Genomic DNA, 15200 nt, shown 5'->3' with positions numbered 1-15200 from the left:
ATCTGGTCCTGGATATTTTTTGGTTGGTAGGCTATTAATTATTGCCTCAATTTCAGAGCCTGTTATTGGTCTATTCAAGGATTCAAGTTCTTCCTTGTTTAGTCTTGTGAGGGTGTATGTGTCGAGGAATTTATCCATTTCTTCTAGATTTTCTAGTTTATTGCATAGAGGTGTTTATAGTATTCTCTGATGGTAGTTTGTATTTCTGTGAGATCAGTGGTGATATCCCCTTTATCATTTTTTATTGTGTTTATTTGATTCTTCTCTCTTTCCTTCTTTATTAGTGTTGCTAGTGGTCTATCTATTTTGTCGATGTTTGCAAAAAACCAGCTCCTGGATTCATTGATTTTTTGAAGGCTTTTTGTATCTCTATTTCCTTCAGTTCTGCTCTGATCTTAGTTATTTCTTGCCTTCTGCTAGCTTTTGAATGTGTTTGCTCTTGCTTCTCTAGTTCTTTTAATTGTGATGTTAGGGAATCGATTTTCGATCTTTCCTGATCTCTCTTGTGGGCATTTAGTGCTATAAATTTCCCTCTACACACTGCTCTATATGTGTCCCAGAGATTCTGGTATGTTGTGTCTTTGTTCTCTTTGGTTTCAAAGAGCATCTTTATTTCTGCCTTCATTTCGTTATGTACCCAGTAGTCATTCAGGAGTAGGTTGTTCAGTTTCCATCTAGTTGGGCCGTTTTGAGTGAGTTTCTTAATCCTGAGTTCTAATTTGATTGCACTGTTGTCTGAGAGACAGTTTGTTGTGATTTCTGTTCTTTTACATTTGGTGTGTAGTGCTTTCCTTCCAACTATGTGGTCAATTTAAGTATAAGTGAGATGGGGTGCTGAGAAGAATGTATATTCTGTTGATTTGGGGTACAGAGTTCTGTAGATGTCTTAGGTCCACTTGGTGCAGAGCTGAGTTCAAATCCTGGATATCCTTGTTAACTTTCTGTCTCGTTAATCTGTCTAATGTTGACAATGGGGTGTTAAAGTCACCCATCATTATTGTGTGGGAGTCTAAGTCTCTTTGTACATCTCTAAGGATTGGCTTTGTGAATCTGTGTGCCCCTGTATTGGGTGCATATATATTTAGGATAGTTAGCTCTTCTTGTTGAATTGATCCCTTTACCATTATGTAATGGCTTTCTATGTCTCTTTTGATCTTTGTTGGCTTAAAGTCTGTTTTTCCTGAGACTACGATTGCAACCCTGCTTTTTTTTGTTTTCCATTTGCTTGGTGATCTTCCTCCATCCCTTTATTTTGAACCTATATGTGTCTCTGCATGTCAGGTGGGTCTCCTGAATACAGCACACTGATGGGTCTTGACTCTTTATCCAATTTGCCAGTCTGTGTCTTTTAATTGGAACATTTAGCCCATTTACATTTAAGGTTAATATTGTTGCGTGTGAATTTGATCCTGTCATTATGATGTTACCTGGTTATTTTGCCCATTAGTTGATGCAGTTTCTTCCTAGTATCGATGGTCTTTACAATTTGGCATGTTTTTGCAGTGGCTGGTACTCGTTGTTCTTTCCCTGTTTACTGCTTCCTTCAGGAGCTCTTGTAGAGCAGGCCTGGTGGTGACAAAATCTCTCAGCATTTGCTTGTCTATAAAGGATTTTCTTTCTCCTTCACTTATGAAGCTTAGTTTGGCTGGATATGAAGTTCTGTGTTGAAAATTCTTTTCATTAAGAATGTTGAATATTGGCCCCCACTCTCTTCTGGCTTGTAGAGTTTCTGCTGAGAGATCCGCTGTTAGTCTGATGGGCTTCCCTTTGTGGGTAACCCGACCTTTCCCTCTGGCTGCCCTTAACCTTTTTTCCTTCATTTCAACCTTGGTGAATCTGACAATTCTGTGTCTCAGGGTTGCTCTTCTCATAGAGTATCTTTGTGGCGTTCTCTGTATTTCCCGAATTTGAATGTTGGCCTGCCTTGCTAAGTTGTGGAAGTTTTCCTGGATAATTTCCTGAAGAGTGTTTTCCAACTTAGTTCCATTCTCCCCGTCAATTTCAGGTACACCAATCATAAGTAGATTTGGTCTTTTCACATAGTCCCATATTTCTTGGAGGCTTTGTTCATTTCTTTTTACTCTTTTTTCTCTAAACTTCTCTTCTCACTTCATTTCATTCATTTGACCTTCAATCACTGATCCCCTTTCTTCCACTTGATCAAATCAGCTACTGAAGCTTGTGCATGTGTCACGTAGTTCTTGTGCCATTGTTTTCACCTCCATTTGGTCATTTAAGGTCTTCTCTATGCCGTTTATTCCAGTTAGCCATTCATCTAATCTTTTTTCAAGGTTTTTAGCTTCCTTGCGATGGGTTCAAACATCCTCCTTTAGCTTGGAGAAGTTTGTTATTACCAACCTTCTGAAGCCTACTCCTGTCAACTCATCAAAGTCATTCTCCATCCAGCTTTGTTCCATTGCTGTGGAGGAGCTGTGACACTTTGGAGGAGAAGAGGTGCAGTGGTTTTTAGACTTTTCAGCTTCTCTGCTCTGGTTTCTCTCCATCTTTATCATTTTATCTACCTTTGGTCTTTGATGATGGTGACCTACAGATGGGGTTTTGGCGTGGATGTCCTTTTTGTTGATGTTGATGCTATTGCTTTTGTTTGTTAGTTTTCCTTCTAACAGATTCCTCAGCTGCAGGTCTGTTGGAGTTTGCTGGAGGTCCACTCCAGACGCTGTTTGCCTGGGTATCACTGGCAGAGGCTTCAGAACAGCAAATATTGCAGAACAGCAAATGTTGCTGCCTGATCCTTCCTCTGGAAGCTCTGTCTCAGAGGGGCACCTGGCTGTATGAGGTGTCAGTTGACCCCTACTGGGAGGTGTATCTCAGTTAGGCTACTTGGGGGTCAGGGACACACTTGAGGAGGCAGTCTGTCCATTCTCAGAGCTTAAACTCCATTCTGTGGGAACCACTGCTCTCTTCAGAGCTGTCAGACAGGGAAGTTTAAGGCTGTAGAAACTTCTGCTGTAGAAAGTTTCTGCTGTCTTTTGTTCAGCTATGCTCTGCCCCTAGAGGTGGAGTCTACAGAGGCAGGCAGTCCTCGTTGAGTTGTGGTGGGCTCCACCCAGTTCAAGCTTCCTGGTGGCTTTGTTTACCTAGTCAAGCCTCAGCAATGGCAGATGCCCCTTCCCCAGCCTGTCTGCTGCCTCCCAGTTTGATCTCAGACCGCTGCGCTAGCAGTGAGCAAGGCTCCATGGGTGTGTGATCCTCCGAGCCATGTGCGGGATATAATCTCCTTGTGTGCCATTTGCTAAGACTGTTGGAAAAGTGCAGTATTAGGGTGGAAGTGTCCCAATTTTCCAGGTACCATCTGTCATGGCTTCCCTTGACTAGGAAAGGGAAATCCCCCAACCCCTTGTACTTCCTGGATGAGGTGATGCCCCACCCTGCTTCAGCTCACCCTCTCCGTGGGCTACACCCACTGTCCAACCAGTTCCAGGTACTTCAGTTGGAAATGCAGAAATCATCTGTCTTCTGTGTTGATAGTGCTGGAAGCTGTAGACCAGAGCTGTTCCTATTTGGCCATCTTGGTGCCTCCCCTTGTTTTTTTTTTTTTTTTTCTGATTTCAACTTGACAGCAGAACTCAACCATGCTGATGGTGCAGACGCATGTTGGTGGGAACTTTTCATTGTTTTATTCTGACATTTATGATACATGGATTCACTTACTAAAGTTTTGTAGAGAGAGTAATAACCATTTAATCACCTAGATGATATTTCCTTTATAAAATCAAACATATCTGGTGGTTTTAGAGCAATATTTTTTACCTCAGTCACTTGTGTTTATTAGACAAGAATACTAAGTGTCAAGATGTTTGCATTGCCTTTCATATTTTTATTTAGGGGACAATGTAATGATAAATGACTTTGAATATATAACCAGACACACCTTCATACACCCCCAAATCTGTGCTAATTTACTGTTTTTTATATTTCACGCATGAAGCTAAATTGTTTTTACCCATGGATTAAAGCAAAATGATACAATGATACTTGAATCCTGGCCAAATAACATGAAATGGCAACTTCAAAATTGTTCTGCAAAATTTTACAAGGTATTATGGTATTGAGGATATCCCAAGAATACTTGAGAGGCATTATCTTTCTCATTGGAGACTGACATTCCTGTATCAAGTAAAGTCTCAGGAAAAAGAACCATGTGTGGCTATTTTAATGCAACCTCTTGGTTGAAATAAAATGATTAAAAGTAGTGTTTATCTTGTTGATAACTGAGAGGCAAATATTAAAAATTTTGTTCTGAGATGAAGAGAGTTCACATGATAAGTCTCTGGGGTGTGAACTAAACTGGGAAAGCACCAGGACCATTTCTAAGACATACAGTTAATTAGGGTTTGGATAAACAGAATAATGTTCCCCACTCCCTAAAAAAGATATTTACATCCAAGTTCTTAGATACTGGAAATACATTACAATTCATGGCAAAGAGAATATAAAGTTGCAAATGGGATCAAAATTGCTGATATGCTGATGAAAAATAAGAAGACTATTATGAATTATCATGGTGGGCCCAGTAGAATCATAAGCATCAAAAACCATGGAAGAGTGAAGAATAAACCGTATCAAAGTGATAGATCATGAGAAAGACTCAATTGGATATATTTTTAATTGTTTGCTTTAGTGAGTCTTTCCACTTTAGCATACATTTTATTCAATTCAACTGTGCAAATGTGATTCATTTTATGTGACTGTCACTGAATTGGGTGCTAAAAATAAAATGAGAGAACACAAAATAACAAAAATTGATTTCTAAAGATGGAGGGCAAAGGGCATTAGGAATACAGATAGTGTGCACCCTATACAGGCATGATTGTAAATGTATTCATTATATAGAGGGAGTAATAATTATATATATATATATAATTATTTGGCTTAGAAAAGAGTGCAGGGGGTACATTATCAAGAATTTAGCATCAAGGTTAATCAAGAATAAGTGAGTAAAATAAAAATAATAATGATGGTAATAATTTCAAACACTGAAGAAAGAACATTGATGATATGAAGTCATTTTTTTTCAGATCTACAAAATATGTTTCTTCTATGCCATTAGGATGAACACAGTTTTCACTTATGTTATCTTTTAAAAATGCCTTTAATTGTCAAGCTAGCATTAGAGTCTCAGCCAACATCTTCCATCTTCTCTTCCACATTTTTACATTCTTTCAGGATCACAGGCCTAAGACCCATGACCTGGTCACCTGTCATTTGGCCTTTGTCCACCTAGTAATGCTCTTCACTGCAATGGAGTTTTTGTCTCCAGACATGTTTGAGTCACTGAATTTTCAGAATAACTTTAGATGTAAAGCTTTCTTTTTTTTTTTTTTGGAGACGGTGTCTCGCTCTGTTGCCCAGGCTGGAGTGCAGAGGCACGATCTCAGCTCACTGCAAGCTCCGCCTCCGGGGTTCACGCCATTCTCCTGCCTCAGCTTCCCATGTGGCTGGGACTACAGGCGCCTGCCACAACGCCCAGCTAACTTTTTTTTGTATTTTTTAGTAGAGACGGGGTTTCACCGTGTTAGCCAGGATGGTCTCGATCTTCTGACCTCGTGATCCACCCGCCTCGGCCTCCCAAAGTGCTGGGACTACAGGCGTGAGCCACCGCGCCCGGCCTAAAGCTTTCTTCTGTTTGCACAAGGTGATGAGGGGCCTCTCAATCTGCACCACCTGCCTCCTGAGCATGCTCCAGGCCATTACCATCAGCCCCAGCACCTCCTGGTTGGTGAGATTTAAACATACATTTACAAAATACGATATCCTGGGCTTATTCGTTTTTTGGTTTAGCAATTTGTCTTTCAGTAGTGACATGATAATCTACACTGTAGGTTATTCCAATGACCCAGATGATTTTGAATATCAGCTAATATTGAACATTTTTCCCAATGAATGTCCTCATCAGGGCGCTATTTCTTATGCTGTCATTATCCAGAGATGCCTTCTTCATAGGAATCATGCTGCTCTCAAGTATATACATGGTCATTCTTTTGTCCAGGCATCAGAGGCACTCCCAGCACTTTCACAGCAGCAGCCTTATATTAAGGACCTCTCTAGTGAAAATGGCCACCAAGACCATCCTGATGCTGGTGAATTTCTTTGTACTGATGTACTCAGTGGACTTCATCCTCTCATCATCCACAATGCTGTTATGGGTAATTGGCCCTGTCACCTATGGTGTCCACAAGTTTGTGGTCAATGCCTATGCCACTGTCAGTCCTCTGGTGCTAATCAGATCTGATAAAAGAATCATCAATATTCTCCAAAAGTTTCAATGGAAGTGCCATCTATTTTTAACAAGTTGGTGATAAAATTTTCTAAAAATTATTTCTTTGTAATCAATTAAATTATACAAAAAGCACATAATTTTCTTTCTGATTTAAATAAAACATGTGAATTGTACTTTTATAATATCTCAATATCTTTTAATTTTTTGGTGCCAAGAACTGTGTGCTTTCCTCAGTTCAATGTCCACTATGGTTTTGTATTCTCAAGGTCTGTCTCTCACCTCTTCATTTTAATTTTACCTTTATACAGGAAAATGTTATTTTCTTCTTGAGTACACTCTTACGTGGCTCCTATTGGCAAGCAAATCTCTTAGTTTTAATTTTTGAAATTATTTTAATTTTTCTTATTTATTGAAGATATTTAGCTATATTCAAATTCTAGCTTGAATAAAAAATTTAAGCATAATTTTAAAATTTGTTTTTAATTGAAAATAACATTGTGTAAGTTTATTATGTATGTTTTGAATTACATGTAGATTATAAAATGATTAAATCTAGCTAATTAACAAATGCATGATCTAAAAGTTATTGTTTTTTGTGGTGAAAACACTTAACATCAACTACCTTTTCATTTTTCAGGACTGCAATATATCATAATTAAGTATGGCTGCCGTGCTGCATAACACATCTTGTAAAATATATTTCTTCTATCTAATAATAATTATGTTTCCTTTGACCAACATCTTTCCATCCTGTCCTCCCCACTAACCACCACAGGCTCTGGTAACCACCATTCTACTCTCTACTTCTAAGAGATAAGCTTGTTTAGATTCCACATTTAATAAATTCCTGTGTTATTTGTCTCTCTATGTCTGGCTTATTTCACTTAACATAATGTCCTTCAGGTTCATCTATGTTGTCTTAAATGGCAGAATTTTATTCTGCCATTTATTTTATTATGCCATATATTTGTGGCCAAATAGCATTTCATTATGTTTACATACCATGTTGTCTTATCCATTTATTCTTTGATGGGCACTGTGATTGATTCCATATCTTGGCCATTGTCAATAGTGCTGTAATAAACATGGGAGTGTAGCTATCTCTTTAAAATACTGATTTTATTCCTTTTGGCTATATGCCCAGTTGTGGAATTGCTGGAACATACAGTAGTTCCATTTTAGGTTGAGAAACTTCCATACTTGTTTTTCATAGTGGCTGTATTAATTTGTATTCAAACCAACAGTTTATAAGAGTTCCCTTTATTCCACATCCTTGCCAACACTTGTTCTCTTTTGTCATTTTGATTATAGCCATTCTACTTAAGATAAGGTAATGTCTGGTATTGTTTTGATTTGCATCTCCCTGGAGGTGATAAACGCCAAGACAGAGAAACTGGGAGATACAAGAGGACAGAAATGACTCAGTGATAGACAGCATGGAGTCTCATCCACAATCGGCACACTCTGATCCTCTAACCAAATGACAAGCCACAGTTCAACTACTCCTTTTAAAGAAAAATGAGAAAAAAAAGTCTCTAAAATCGAGGACAGGCAAGGAGAGTGTCCCCCCTTGGGCACCCCAGCTGGTTTTATGTGTGATAATTATAGCACCTCTTCTTGCAAACATTTATGTAAAGGGAGGATTTTACTAAGGACGACCAACATCTAAGGTTCCTAAAGTGAAGAACTTTAAATATTCCCAAACTGGTCTTCTCGTATGCTAAATTAGAGAAGTTAGGTTTCTGCATCAAGGAAAATAAATGAGGGTTGTATTTTAGCTGGCACCTAAAAACATCCAAAAGTAGAAATGATAAACTTATTTCTTTCCAGAAAGGTAACAACAAAATATTTGAAACTACCTCAGAATTAAAGAAAAGTAGCAAAATCAGCTTCTAAAATCAGGAAGCTGCCAGAAACTGTCTCTTCTTTTTCTTCTCCTAAACCTCTGCTTTCTAAACTTCCTTGCCTGGATGATTTCATTTTTTTTCTCTTTCTCCTCCCTGTACTCCTTCTTAAACCACAAAGGGTCCAGAAATATCTACAGAAGACAAAATAGTAGTCATTTCTTTTAAAACAAAACCCACAGGAAGAGTGGGTTCAAACATAAGATATACACTTTACACCAAGTCCGAATTAAGTGCTCTGATGTTTAGATTTCCTGATCTGACTCAAGACACCTTAGGTTTGCCAAGGAATTCCAAATAATGCTTAAGACCTATGATTCAGGGTTTTCAAACCAATATCAGCTAACTGATTTACTAGTCCTCCAAAACAAAGCCAAAGAATGCTACAAAATAGTGAATTAGAAACAGCTTTAGCAGATTTTAACAAACTAAAGTGCAAATGGGAGAGAGAAGTGTAGGGAGTTTTGCAACTGCCTCTGTGAGAATTTACCACAGCTATTCCCCCTAATCCTATAGACTAGGCAAAATACAACAATGTAATATATACCCCAGCAAAACCATACCTGATTATTATATCACATTTATTTTTATTTTTTGTGGGTATACAGTAGTTGTGTGTATAAATGGGGTACATGAGATACTTTGATACAGGCATGCAACGTGTAACAATCACAGCATGGTAAATGGGGTATCCATCTCCTCAAGCATTTACTCTGTATTACAAAAATTGAATTATATGATTTCAGTTTTTTTAAAAGGTACAACTAAATTATTATTGATTATAATAATTGTCAATTATTGACAATTGCAGTGTTGTGGTATCAAGTACTACTGTTGTGCTACCAGTACAAACTGTGTTATCAGTACAAATACTACTGTTGTGCTATCAGCACAAATACCCTGTTGTGCAATCAAATAGTACCTCTACCTCTTATTCATTCTTTTTAACTATTTCTTGTACCCATTAGCCATCCTCACTTCCCTCCATGGCCCTACCAAACTGCCCCCCTACTATGCTTCTCAGCCTCTGGTAACCATCCTTCTACTCTCTATCTCCATTGAGTTCAATTCAATGGGATCCTTAGCGCCCATAAATAAGTGAGAACATGAAAAGTTTGTCTTTCTGTGCCTGGCTTATTTCATTTAACATAATAACCCTCATCCATGTTGTTAAAAATGACAGAATCTCATTCTTTTTTTCTGGCTCCACTGTGTATACATACTACATTTTCTTTATCCATTCATCTGTTGATTGACACTTATGTTGCTTCCAAATCTTGGCTATTTTCAACAATGCTGCAACAAACATGGGAATGTAGACATCTTTTCAACATACTGAGTTCCTTTCTTGTGAGTATATACTTAGCAGTGAAATTGCTGGATTATATGGAAGCTCTAGTTTAGTTTTATGAGGAACCTCCAAGCTGTTTTCCATAGTGGTTGTACTAATTTACATTTCCACCAACAGAGTACCAGGCTTCCCATTTCTCCACATTCTCACTAGCATTTGCTGTTGCCTGACTTTTGGACAAAATTCATTTTAACTAGGGTAAGATCATATCTCATTGTAGTTTTGATTTGCATGTTTCTGATAATATAACTGCTTGCAATTCATATGCCTTCTTTTAAGAAATGTTTATTGAAATATTTTGCCCATTTTAAAGATCAGATTACTAGATATTTTTGCTATACAGTAGTTTGAGCTGCTTATCTGTTCTAGTTATTCATCCTTTGTCAGGTGAATAGTTTGCAAATATGTTCTCCTATTCTGTGGGTTGTTTCCTCACTTTATTGATCATTTCCTTTGACATGCAGAAGATTTTTAACTTGATGTAACTTCATTTGTCCATATTTGCTTTCGTTGCCTGTGCTTGTGGGGTATTACTCAAGACATTTTTGCCAAGACCTGGAGAGACTTTCCCCAATGTTTTCTTGCAGTAGTTTTTTAATTTGAGGTCTTAGATTTAAGTATTTAATCCATTTTGATTTGACTTTTGTATATGGCAAGAGTTGGGGTTATAATTTCATTCTTTTGCATGTAGATATCCAGTTTTCCAAGCATGATTTATTGAAGAGATTGTCTTTTCCCTAATTTAAGTTCTTGGCACCTTTGTTGAAAATGAGTTCAGTGAAAATGTATAAAATTTTTTTCTGGGTTATCTGTTCAATTCCATTGGTTTATGTGTCTATTTTTATGCCAGTACCAGGCTGCTACAGTTACTATAGCTTTGTAATATAATTTGAAGTCAGTTAATGTGATTCCTGCATTTAATCTGTGAATTGCTTTGGGTAATATAGACATTTTAACATACTAACACTATCAATACATGAACATGGAATATCTTTCAATTTTTGTGTCTTCAAATTATTTTATGATTGTGTTATAGTTTTTGTTGTAGAAATCCTTTACTTCTTTGGTTGATTTCTATGTATTTAGTTCTATTTGTGGCTATGATAAATGGTATTTCTTTTTAAATTCTTTTTCAGATTGTTCACTCTTGGCATATAGAAATGCTACTGATTCCTGCTGGGTGCGGTGGCTGACGCCTGTAATCCCAGCACTTTGGGAAGGTGAGGTGGGCAGATCACGAGGTCAGGAGATTGAGACCATACTGGCTAACGCGATGAAACCCCGTCTCTACTAAAAATACAAAAAAAGTTAGCCAGGTGTGATGGTTGGTGCCTGTAGCCCCAGCTCCTTGGGAGGCTGAGGCAGGAGAATGATGTGAACCCAGGAGGCAGAGCTTGCAGTGAGCCAAGATTGCACCACTGCACTCCAGCCTGGGTGACAGAGCGAGACTCTGTCTGAAAAAAAAAAAAAAAAGCTACTGATTTTTATATATTGATTTGTATCCAGAAACTCTACTGAATTTATCAGTTCTAGTAGTTTTTGTGGAGTCTTCAGGTTTTTTACAAATATAAGATTATATCATCTGCAAAACAAGGATAATTTGTCTTCTTCCCTTTAGATGCCCTTTATTTCTCTCTCTTGTCTGATTGCTTTTGCTGGGACTTCCAGTACTATGGAGAATAACAGTGGTGAAAGTGGGCATCCTGGTCATGTTCCAGATCTTAGAGAAGGGGATTTCAGTGTGTCCCTTGTCAGTATGATACTAGCTGTGGGTATGTCATATATGGCTTTTATTATGTTAATAATGTTCTTTCTCTACCCAGGTTTTTGAGGGTTTTTAATCATGATGGGATGTTGAATTTTATCAAATGCTTTTTTAAAATGCCTTAATTTAAATGATTATATAATCTTTTCCTTCATTTTGTTGATGTGATGTATCATTTGGATTGATTTGCAACCATTCTTGCATCCTTGTGATAAATCACAAGGGTGTGATAAATCACACATGATCATGAAGAATGATATTTTTAATGTATTGCTTAAAGGTTTGCTAGCATTTTGTTGAGGATTTTTGCATCAATATTAATTGGAGATATTGTAGTTTTCTTTTTTTAAAGTGTCTTTGATTTTGGTATAAAGGTAATTCTGGTGTTATAGAATGAGTTTGGAAGTATTCCCCATCTCTATTTTGTGGAATAGTTTCAGTAGGATTGGTGTTAGTTCTTTAAATGTTTGTTAGAATTCAGTAGTGAAGCCATAGAATATTGGGGCTTTTCTTTACTGGGAGACTTTTTATTACAGCTTTGATCTCATTATTTGTTATTGGTCTGTTCATGTTTTGTATTTCTTTGTGTTTCAATTTTGTGTGTTTCTTGGCCCTAGTCTGGTCCACTCAGACCTGCTCCATGCTCACCATCAGGCAGCTGGTGGTCCTTCTTGAAGAGTGAGTGCAGCAGGGACCAATGGTTGGGCTGAAGCCCCTTCACCTCATGGGGACTCTCCAATACTCATTAAACTTCATGGTGAGGGACAGAGGACCCACCCTGGCTCTCAGCGGGTGAGCAGGGAATTCTTGTTCAAGGAAGCCCCTGGGGCAGCCGCAGGAGGCAGCCCTTGGGAAAAAGCGCCCAAGGCCCCCCTCAACCGGCCATCCTGCCTCCTCTGCAGGATCTTCCCTTCCCCTCTTTTCCTCCCTCCTGAGGTTAAAAGGAGGGGAGGAGACCACGGAGCCCACTGTGTCAGGGAAACCTGGCCCTTCCTTTTGAGCGTCCAGGGGACTCGCATGGGTCTCGCCCCTTCTCCAGGACCTGGAAGCTTCTCTCTCTGAAGAGCCCTGAGTTCCAGTCTCAAGTGTCTCATTCCCCATTGCCTCCTGCTTCTCCTTTCATCCCCGCCACCACCACCTGGGGCTCACACTCCCTGCCTTTGGGCTTCAAATGTTGTACTACGTGCTTGACCCACTAGCCTGCTTAATCTTCAAAATCACTCTATCAAAAAGACATTTTAGGCTGGGCATTGTGGCTGAAGCCTGTAATCCCAGCACTTTGGGAGACCCAGATGGGCTGATTACTTGAGTGTATGAGTTACAGACCAGCCTGGGAAACATAACAAGATCCTGTCTCTACAAAAATAGAAAAAAAAATAGTGGAGTGCTGTGGCACATGTCTGTAATCCCAACTACTTGGGAGGCTGAGGTGGGAAGATTGCTTGAGCCTGGGATGTCGAGGCTGCAGTGAGCTGAGATCACGTCACTGCACTCCAGCCTGGGCAACAGACTGAGACCCTGTCTCAAAATAAAAATAAAAATAATTTAAAAAGCAAAATTGCCAAAATCATTCATTTAACCAATAAGATGAGCACCTACCTATCAGGGACAATAAAAGTTTAAAGGGGCCAACAATTATGGAGGCAGTATTGATTTCACTTGAAATATGAAGAACACCACATTGGGTGAATTTAGATAGGAAGGCCAAGGAGATATTCCTAGGAATATCATTATATATGGAAAACACTGAAAAAAGACACTGCGGTGTTTGAGAAAATAATGGCCATAGAAAGAGATTTCATGGGCCTTCCAGCTTATGAAAAAATCAACTGAAATTGCTCGACATTAGGTTAGAACATTAAAAAGGAAAAATAAGCCATTATAGAAGGAGAGAATTGGAATAGGGGACAAGAATGACCCATTTCCCAGTCTCTTCCTAGAACAGGGCTGGGGAAAAATCTGTGGTCATCACATTCACCATTGCATAAACACATATTCTTTCTATATGTCAGCAAGGAGCAAGTGCTACCAAGACAAGGCAAGGAAAAGGAATAGAGAATATTGCTGGGTGCTTTTCTGTAGGGTGATCAGGAAAGGCCTCACTGAAAAAGAGACATTAGAGCAGAGCAAGTGAGAGAGAGAGAGTCATAGAGAGATCTGTGGGAAGAGCATTCCACGTGAGGGCAACAGACACTGCAAAGGCCCTGAGGCAGGGAGCGCTTGGCATGTCTGAGGAGCCAGAAAAAGGCCAGTGGGGCTGAAATGGAATAAGTGAGGAGTAATAGGGGCAGAACACATATGGCCTTAGAGATCATGGCTCTAGGTGTTTTGTTTTATTTTTCAATTTTTAAAATTGTGTTAAAATACACATAACATAAGTGTCTGGGATCCCACAGGACGCTGGCCCCAAACGGGCCAATTTGTCCTGTCTCTGTGGGATTTCTTGGTTCTAGAAGATCAGATTTGGTCTGGGTCACCCAAATCTGTCTGTACCCCAACCTCCACTGTCTGCTCTTACCTCCCTAGGTGCTGGCTCAGGTACTGGGCAAACTTTACCAGGAATATATACATTGTGTGGAATTTATTAGCTTCCATTTCAACAAAGTTGAAACTTGGGGGAAATGATTTGCCAAGGGTTACAACTTGGGGAAAATGATGATAGTTTGCTTTACAAATTGTTCTAGTTAACCAATAAAAGTATGGCATGCTTACCCAGGTACAGTGGAATTTGAGGTAAACAGCAGAACAGATGCATGCTCAGGTACATTTGAGTTGGAGATAAACAGCAAAACAGATGCGTGCTCAGGTACACTTGAATTCGAGGTGAACAGCAGTATGCATGCGTGCCCAGCTACACTTGAATTCGAGATAAACAGCAGAAAAGATGCGTGCCCAGGTACACTTGAATTTGAGATAAACAGCAGTATGGATGCATGCTCAGGTACACTTGAATTCAAGGTGAACGGCAGCACGATGTGTGCCCAGCTACACTTGAGTTCGAGGTAAACATCAGCACGATGCATGCCCAGATACACCTGAATTCGAGATAAACAGCAGAACAGATGTGTGCTCAGCTACACTTGAATTCAAGGTAAACAGCAGAACAGATGCGTGCTCAGGTACACTTGACTTCAAGGTGAAGAGCAGCATGAGGCATGCCCAGATAGCACTTGAATTCAAGATAAACAGGAGAACAGATGTGTGCTCAGCTACACTTGAATTCGAGGTGAACAGCAGTATGCATGCATGCCCAGATACACTTGAATTCAAAGTAAACAGCAGCCCAGGTACACTTGAATTCAAGGTAAACAGCTGTATGCATGTGTGCCCAGCTACACTTGAATTTGAGATCAACAGCAATATTGAATTTTCTACCAAAAATGCATACGCTCTGTCTCTGAATAAATGTGCAAGAAATGAAAGTTCTACATGCCCAACAACTCTTTGCTTCCATTTCCTTACGGTCATGAAGCCACACCTGCCTGGAGCTACTAATCTATTTCCTGAGCATCAGAACCCTCTTGCTCATTTGGGGAATCCAACTCCCTGCAGTTGACCTGTAGACCTCCAGCATCCCTGGGCAGCCTGAGGACCCTAAACCCTGTAGTTCAGTTTATGACACGCAGGCTTGGAGGAATTTCCCTCCATAAGGCTGCTGTGAACTCCCACGCCAGGAGAAATTAAAATTTGTAATACAGCGGAGATCCCTGAATGAGCTTTTCTCCCTGATACATGTCAGTGAACTCAGTGTGTCTTTGGAAATCCGGAAACCTCGTTTTCTCAGTTCAGGCTGCCTGCATCATGCTGGTTTGCTTCCTGCAACAAAACAGATCATCCAGACATCTCTCTGTTTTCCTTCGAATATTCCCCACGCTACCACGCCATTCGTGGGCAGGACCTCAGTGCCTGAGGTCAGAATAGAGACACCTCTGACATCCC

The 15200-nt window shown here is 39.4% G+C and overlaps 1 pseudogene; it reads left to right on the top strand.

Annotated features, from left to right (window-relative positions):
- Window positions 1-5091: 5091 nt before the first annotated feature.
- On the top strand, window positions 5092-6320 carry LOC129529285 (putative vomeronasal receptor-like protein 4; annotated as a pseudogene).
- The last annotated feature ends 8880 nt before the right edge of the window (window positions 6321-15200 follow it).

This window comes from Gorilla gorilla, chromosome 22 (genome assembly GCF_029281585.2).
Source record: "Gorilla gorilla gorilla isolate KB3781 chromosome 22, NHGRI_mGorGor1-v2.1_pri, whole genome shotgun sequence".
Classification (NCBI taxonomy): Eukaryota; Metazoa; Chordata; class Mammalia; order Primates; family Hominidae; genus Gorilla; species Gorilla gorilla.
The sequence above is the reverse complement of the archived record's forward strand: the minus strand, read 5'-3'. Positions and strand labels throughout refer to the sequence as shown.